Source organism: Bufo bufo, chromosome 6 (genome assembly GCF_905171765.1).
Source record: "Bufo bufo chromosome 6, aBufBuf1.1, whole genome shotgun sequence".
Taxonomy (NCBI): domain Eukaryota; kingdom Metazoa; phylum Chordata; class Amphibia; order Anura; family Bufonidae; genus Bufo; species Bufo bufo.
In genome coordinates, this window is record NC_053394.1 from 370918962 (window position 1) to 370926335 (window position 7374).

General features: G+C 44.8%; 1 non-coding gene across 1 annotated transcript; it reads left to right on the plus strand.

Annotated features, from left to right (window-relative positions):
* Positions 1-6136: 6136 nt before the first annotated feature.
* LOC121006521 lies at positions 6137-6320 on the plus strand. Its single transcript, XR_005780326.1, has one exon. It is a non-coding gene; the product is annotated as a U2 spliceosomal RNA (small nuclear RNA).
* Positions 6321-7374: the final 1054 nt, after the last annotated feature.

Here is a 7374-nt window from a genome sequence, read left to right on the forward strand (position 1 = left end):
ATCGAAATGAGCAAAAAATGTTTAGGTGGCTATGATTTCCCCAATATAGAAAGGTTTTTGAGTTTGCATTATATTTTGCTAATCTTCAAGACAGCACAAGCTAAAAATAGAGCAACTGACATGATCAGATACCTTGCAGGCTGGTTGTTAGGGAAATGGGGATGGTTTGACAAAGACTTGAAGAAACTAATGTCCTTTAAGCTACAGTACCCGCTTTCTACCTGAACTTAAAGTCATTCTATGAGCTCTTTAATTTAGGTTCACTCGGAGTACCAGAAAAGAGGAAAATAATAGAACACATTTGGAAAGGGGAGGAGTTGTATGTCCCTTGGGACTTGAGCAGGATTCAGGCTGCCTGTGTCTTCAGACTATTTAAAATACAAGGCCTTTCTAATAGGCAGCAGGATGTATCCTGGTTGACCTTGCATAATTGGCTTCCTACAAGAGCGCTCTTAAACAGGAGAGTAATCGGGTCATCAGAGCTCTGTCCTAGAGAGGGATGTAAGAAGGTTGAGAATATTTATCATCTGTACTGGGGGTGTGATTATGCCAACAATGTGTACAAGATTCTTAACAAATTGCTTTTATTTCTGTTAAAATTTAATGGTTTCAGTTATGATAACATACTAATTGGTAGAGACTTTGCAGCAAAGGACAATGTTAGGGTTTATTGGATTACTTGCTCAATCCTAAAAGAGATAATCTGGGACGCTAGGTATATGGTCGTCTTTAAGAAAGTAGTGTTGTCTCCTGAAGATGCTGTGAGATTGTTTTTGTCTCGATTACACACTGTATACCTTTTTGATATGATGAAATGTGGCATTTTGACGTCTGGAATTTGTATGTTAACTTTTAGGTTTTAAAAAGAAATGAAAAGAAAATTACTCAGACGATGTTTATTAAAGTTGCATGAATACAAGAATGTAACTTAGCGAATATTAATAGACTGATGAGTAAAAAGAAAAAAAAAGAAGAAAAATCTGATCCGGAAGAGGGGAGGAGTTCTCGGCGTACGGCCATTCAGTGCTGACAGCTGCAGCCTCTGTAACGGAGGTCAGCAGCTCACTTGTTTGTTTTTCCTTTTACCCACATTTTATGCTCCTGACGAGCCAAACATGGCGAAACGCGTCGAGCGATTAGTGGGGGCAAACCCATGTTTTTTTAACTACGCTTGATTTGCGTTCACACAACAGAAGTGGTCTGCGTCAATCCAGCCCTCTGTAGTATGTGAACAGGTGCACTCAAGCTTTTTCGCTCACACCCAGGTAGTTAGTGTCCCTTGATTCGTGCTCATAGGACCGACATTCAGACATCTGGTTCATATCCCTGAACAGGTGGTTCTTGATCAGGTTGTATCCAATGAGTAGATGTTTATCAATGGATTAGTTTGTTAATTTAGTCCAGGGCCATCTAAACTGGGTGATTGAGAAGAGCACCTCGTCCGTGCCACGGTACACACTTTTGGTTGTGTTAGATCACTACGGCCGGCAGGCGTGGTGTTGCAACCATTAGTAGTGCACCAGAAGTGGATTTCTTAGTGACCTTATTCACACCTGAGCGGTACCGCTGATCGTGGTTTCCCATGTGTTACCTCGATCCGTGGATAGATCTGGTCACTTAGAATTTTATATAGTTAGTAGGGTTCCTTTCCTCACATATTTTTTGCCAATTTAATAAAGTATTAGTTTTATCTAATCCCTATAGCGTTCCGTACTACAGTGATTTATATTTTTGATGGTGGAACGTATACCAATACCAGCTTGTCAGTGATTTGTTATTTAGTTATATTTTTAGAGGGATGGCAGGTTTTTTGGCAGCAGGCATCTACAGCGATAAATGGGATGAGGAAGCTAAAGCTGTCTTTTCAGAAGCAGAATTACCCCCTGCAAATCGCACACTAAGCATCACAGGTTCTTTCAAATTACTCACCAAGGTATATAAAGATCAAGTCAGAGGGTGGTGGGAAATACAGACCCTAGAAACCTATATTCAACACCAGATAGTGCCAAGAGGTATGCGCATTCCCTTCCTTCCATCCAACAGAGTCCAGTCGCCGGAGTTACGTAAAAAATGAGAAAAGGAGGCGATTGAAAGCTCACTTAGACTGATGGCATTGCTCTTGGAGGAAGAGAAGGCCCTGCACATTAAAAATACACAATTACTGCAGGAGCAAATTACAGCTATAAATAAATTCTCCAACAGCCCTGACTTCACTCGTAATGAGGGTTTTCTGCAGCAGACCGTGGAGCGTTTTACAGCTCAGTTAAAAGAGTGTAAACACTCCCAATTTTTGAGGGATAAAGCGGACTTTAAAGAAGGGCGCATCCTCTAGTTTGCGACCAAGACCGCCAGAACCCTCATCATCGGAGGGCAAAACTGAAATAGAGGGCACACCTTACCCGAATAGTCAACATCCCATCTTCCAGCCTTCTAATAGAGGGCCCAGAGGTAGAGGAGGAAGGGGTAGGAGACCTCGATCACGGGGGGCTGGGGGTTTAGGGAATCAACCCACGACATCATACACTTTGAGGGACAGAAAAAAACAATAGCATATCATCAAAGGATGAGTGCAGCCTGCCCTCAAGCTGCTTATACCACATAATTGGGCAAGTCAATGGATAAGCTGCAAATTATTAATGTATCTGTTAGGACCCTAATGGAAACTGAGATGGGGCTGCTTAGTAGGGGACTATCATTTGTCCCCACCTGTTCATTTAGCTTCTTTGAGTGGGTAAAGGATCTGACCCTATTCATAAGGAGACTAAAATGGAAATTTTTTTTGCAACTCACAACCAGCAACAATGCAGTGAACTTGGCATTGAAATCCAGGACTTGCCTAATATTCAATTATTGGTTGATCTTCTGGAGGAAGGGGAGAGGGATCCTGGAGAGGGTCCATTTACGGACCTCAAGTTGCCCTCTACAAAGAACCCACCTCTAGGTGATGGTACACCCCCTGACATTTTCTTAAATGTTGTGACTGATCAGTTGACAATGCTAGATAAAATCAGAGGGACTGAATCAAATCTCCATAAGAGAGAAATTGACGCACTGCTCTCTTTGGAACGTGACACCTCCCTTGTCATTAAACCATCTGACAAGGGAGGGAACATCGTTGTTATGAATCACGACCAGTATAAGATCATCTGCCTCAGCATTCTCAGCGATTTATTGTGTTATCGTGTGCTGGAGTCCAATCCAATTGAATTATTTAGGAAAAAATTGAAAAATCTCCTGGATACAGCACAGGAACACGGCTTGATCAGCCGAACAGAACATGAATTTTGGTTTCCCAAACATCCCCAGATCCCATGCTTTTATGGATTGCCTAAAGTACATAATGGCTTATCACCACTGAAGGGCCGACCCATTGTTTCTGGGACAGGGAGCTTGACACATCCTATCAGTACGTACGTGGATAGGATTTTGCGACCGTTCGCGGTGGCCATATCCTCGTACGTACGTGATGAAATTGGAGGGGATCCATATTGGTGAAAACGTTATGCTGGCCAGTCTGGATGTGTAGGCACTCTACAGCTCCATACCTCATGACAAGGGGTATGGAGTTGTAGCCTCATTTTTAAACCAACGTGGCATCCATCTTTGGCAGCATAACAAATTTGTTCTTGAACACAATGTATTTATTTTCGACCACCGCATGTACCACCAGCTCAGGGGGGTGGCGATGGGGAGCCCATGTGCGCCCACTTTCGCCAACCTCTACCTGGGCTGGTGGGAACGGGAAGTTGTGTTTGCTGAGAATAACCAGAAATGGGCTGACCATATTAATTTATGGCTACGTTACATTGACGATGTGCTGATTTTGTGGTCAGGAAGTGTAGTTGAGTTTAACAGCTTTGTTACAGACCTTAATAACAACACAATGGGACTGTTTTTCATGTCTGAGATTCAGGAATCCCAAATCACGTTTCTTCATCTCACCATCTTCAGGGACTGTGATGGCAACGTTGGCACACGTCTATTTCGGAAGAAGACCGCCACGAATAGTCTCCTTAGGTGGGACAGTTGCCACCCCTTGCCCCTGAAGAAAGAAATTCCCAAAGGACAATACCTTAGGGTGAGGTGCAATTGTTCTAGGATGTCTGATTTCAGGGCTGCTTCTAATGATCTACAGTCAAGATTCAGAAGCAGGGGGTACCCACAACATGTGTTAGCCAAGGCCTACCAACACTCCTTGACCTTGCTGGCACCCAAATCAGGACCATCTGGGCCAGAACAATTGCGCATTGTGGCCACTTATGACGAGGCACACAATACGGTAAGAGAGTTACTCACCAGTTACTGGGGGATTTTAAAATCTGACCCAGATATTGGGCATCTGGTAGGAGATACACCTCTTATAACGTACCGACGTGGACGCAATCTAAGAGATCGTCTGGTCCACAGTTTCTTTCAGGCCCCCACTACAACCACTTGGCTGAGTACCAACCTCAAGGGGACCTTCCGTTGTGGAGGATGTGTGGCGTGCTCTGCTGTCCAGTTAGGTGCTACATTCACCTGCAGCATAACAGAGCAAACATTCACCATTAGATCCTTTGTCAATTGTAGGACTAGAGGGTTGGTATATTTGGCCACTAGTACTTGTGGAAAACAGTATGTGGGGAAAATCTTTAGGGAATTCCGCAGAAGAACATCTTAATGACATTCGCAAGGGTGCTGACACCCCAATTGCGAGACATACATCCACCTTACATGGTGGCAATGCGGATGTGATTAAATTTCAGGCCATAGAGGTGGTGAGAAGATCTCCAAGAGGAGGCGACTTTGACAAACTTTTGTTGCAAAAAGAGACACAGTGGATTTACCGCTTACACACACTCCAACCGCAGGGACTCAATGAGAATAACTCTTTTGTTTGCTTTCTTTGAGTCCGGATGCATATAGTTTGTTCCACATGACTATGGGGAGTGCTTTTGGGTAGTATTTAAATGAGGATACGATATATCCTGCCCAATCCTATATTTTCATCTGAGAATTGGATACTCTGTGCGTCACTTTGCAACATTATGGCAAGTCGCAGGATGCCTCTACATTTTCAAGACAATCCAGGACTTTTCAGGTCTTGGGGTTATTTTGACTCAGTAACAACAACTATAGTAGTTAATTATCATAATTACTACACTTGACCACCTACCATAATAAGACAATGATCCCTGTTCCTGCATTGCCATGCTGCCTTATTGATTTGAAGCCTCCGTTTGGTCACTGTAACATTTAGTATGCAAATGTTTTGACATTCGCCTGTGATCGTCTCATAGAGGGGGCGGGTAAGTGGGGCGGGCTGGTTGTTGTGGCATTGCCGCGCCTCCTGCTTCCTTATTGGCTGCCCCAGGGGCTTGATCCAGAAGAGGGGAGGAGTTCTCTCCTTATATAGCGCGTGTCCTTGCGGCCGCGAACGGCCATTCAGTGCTGACAGCTGCAGCCTCTGTAACGGAGGTCAGCAGCTCACTTTTTTGTTTGTCCTTCTACTCACATTTTATGCTCCTGATGAGCCAAATATGGCGAAACGCGTCGAACGATTAGTGGGGGCTAACCCATGTTTTTTTTAACTACGCTTGATTTGCGTTCACACAACAGAAGTGGTCTGCGTCAATCCAGCCCTCTGTAGTATGTGAACAGGTGCACTTTTTTGCTCACACCCAGGTAGTTAGTGTCTCTTGATTCGTGCTCATAGGACCGCCATTCAGACATCTGGTTCATATCCCTGAACAGGTGGTTCTTGATCAGGTCGGATCCAACGAGTAGATGTTTATCAATGGATTCGTTTGTTAATTTAGTCCAGGGCCATCTAAACTGGGTGATTGAACAGAGCACCTCGTCCGTGCCACGGTACACACTTTTGGTTGTATTAGATCACTACGGCCGGCAGGCGTGGTGTTGCAACCATTAGTAGTGCACCAGAAGTGGATTTCTTAGTGACCTTATCCACACCTGAGCGGTACCACTGATCGTGGTTTCCCATGTGTTACCTCGATCCGCCTCAGGATCCGTGGATAGATCTGGTCACTTAGAATTTTATATAGTTAGTAGGGTTCCTTTCCTCACATATTTTTTGCCAATTTAATAAAGTATTAGTTTTATCTAATCCCTATAGCGTTCCGTACTACAGTGATTCATATTTTTGATGGTGGAACGTATACCAATACCAGCTTGTCAGTGATTTAATATCTGATACGTTCCCTATCTGGGGACCATATATTAAATGGATTTTTTGAACAGGGAGATGGAAAAAGAGTTTGCTCTGTCCACTCCATGCATTGACCTGGTACTGCAGTATCTCCAGGAGCGGCGCACTCCTTCCTAATCCAGTATCAAAAAACAGAACGAATTGATTGATTGCAAGAATCCTTCCTACTTCCAGCAAGCAAGTGTAAAGTTATGTCCTGGCTCAGACTGCACTTCAGCTTTTCCTCTCTCTGCCCAGTGCTGTGCTGCTTGCTGCATACCTGCATCTAGTCTGTCAATCTCCTAATGCAGCAGCTGTAGGTTTGTTCCGGCACCTACCCAGTCTGCTCACACCCCAAATCCAATTAAGAAAGACTGACTGACGGATTAATTGGCCTATCAACTGAAAGAATTGTTTGGACCTCCACGCACCTTGGGTTTGATTGGCCTGTTGTGCATATGGGATCCTCTGTTGTTCCTGGAAATTGACACGTTTGGAGAAAGTTGGCTGGATGTAACCATTTTGCTTTTCCAGTCCTTTAGTAAGTAAAGTATGCCTGTGTCTCCCTCTTGTGGATCTTCTGAACTGGATTACTTGGAGGCGAGAAAGTAGTCCAGCACTTTCTATGTATCAGCAGCAGCTGGACCTACCTTGTCTGGACAATGGACGGAACACTGCACGTGTCACAGGAGGCAGGTCAGGGGTCAGGTCACTGGATGACATCACAATCAACAATGCCCCTTTTTTTTTCACACTACTACTCTTCACTTCTCCATTCCCTCCTCCTATCTGCCTTTTTCTGTTTGGGGTGCTTTGGCACCAGGACGTACGTGTGAAGAAAAGGCGAGGCCAAAAGTGGGCGTGCACCAGGTGGGCGGTGCTATGCAGATGGAGAACTCGAAGAGGAGCATGATGGTGATTGCAGAGCAGAGGACGCACGTTCTCCCTGGTTTGTGAGAGCAAGAAGCCTCCTGGAATGTGGCTGGGGCCTGTAGGCTGTCACTTTGAGAAGTGTTCTGCATTGGGGAGCATCGGCCTGGTCGTCGAGGCCGACCGGGTATCGCTTCTCGGCCTTTTGGCTACGATCAAGGCGTGTCTGGATGTAGCCAAGGCTGAGGGTCGAGGAGGCGATCTCAATGGGTGTGACTATACGGTCAGCAGGGATCGGTAAATTCCGGTATTTTTCA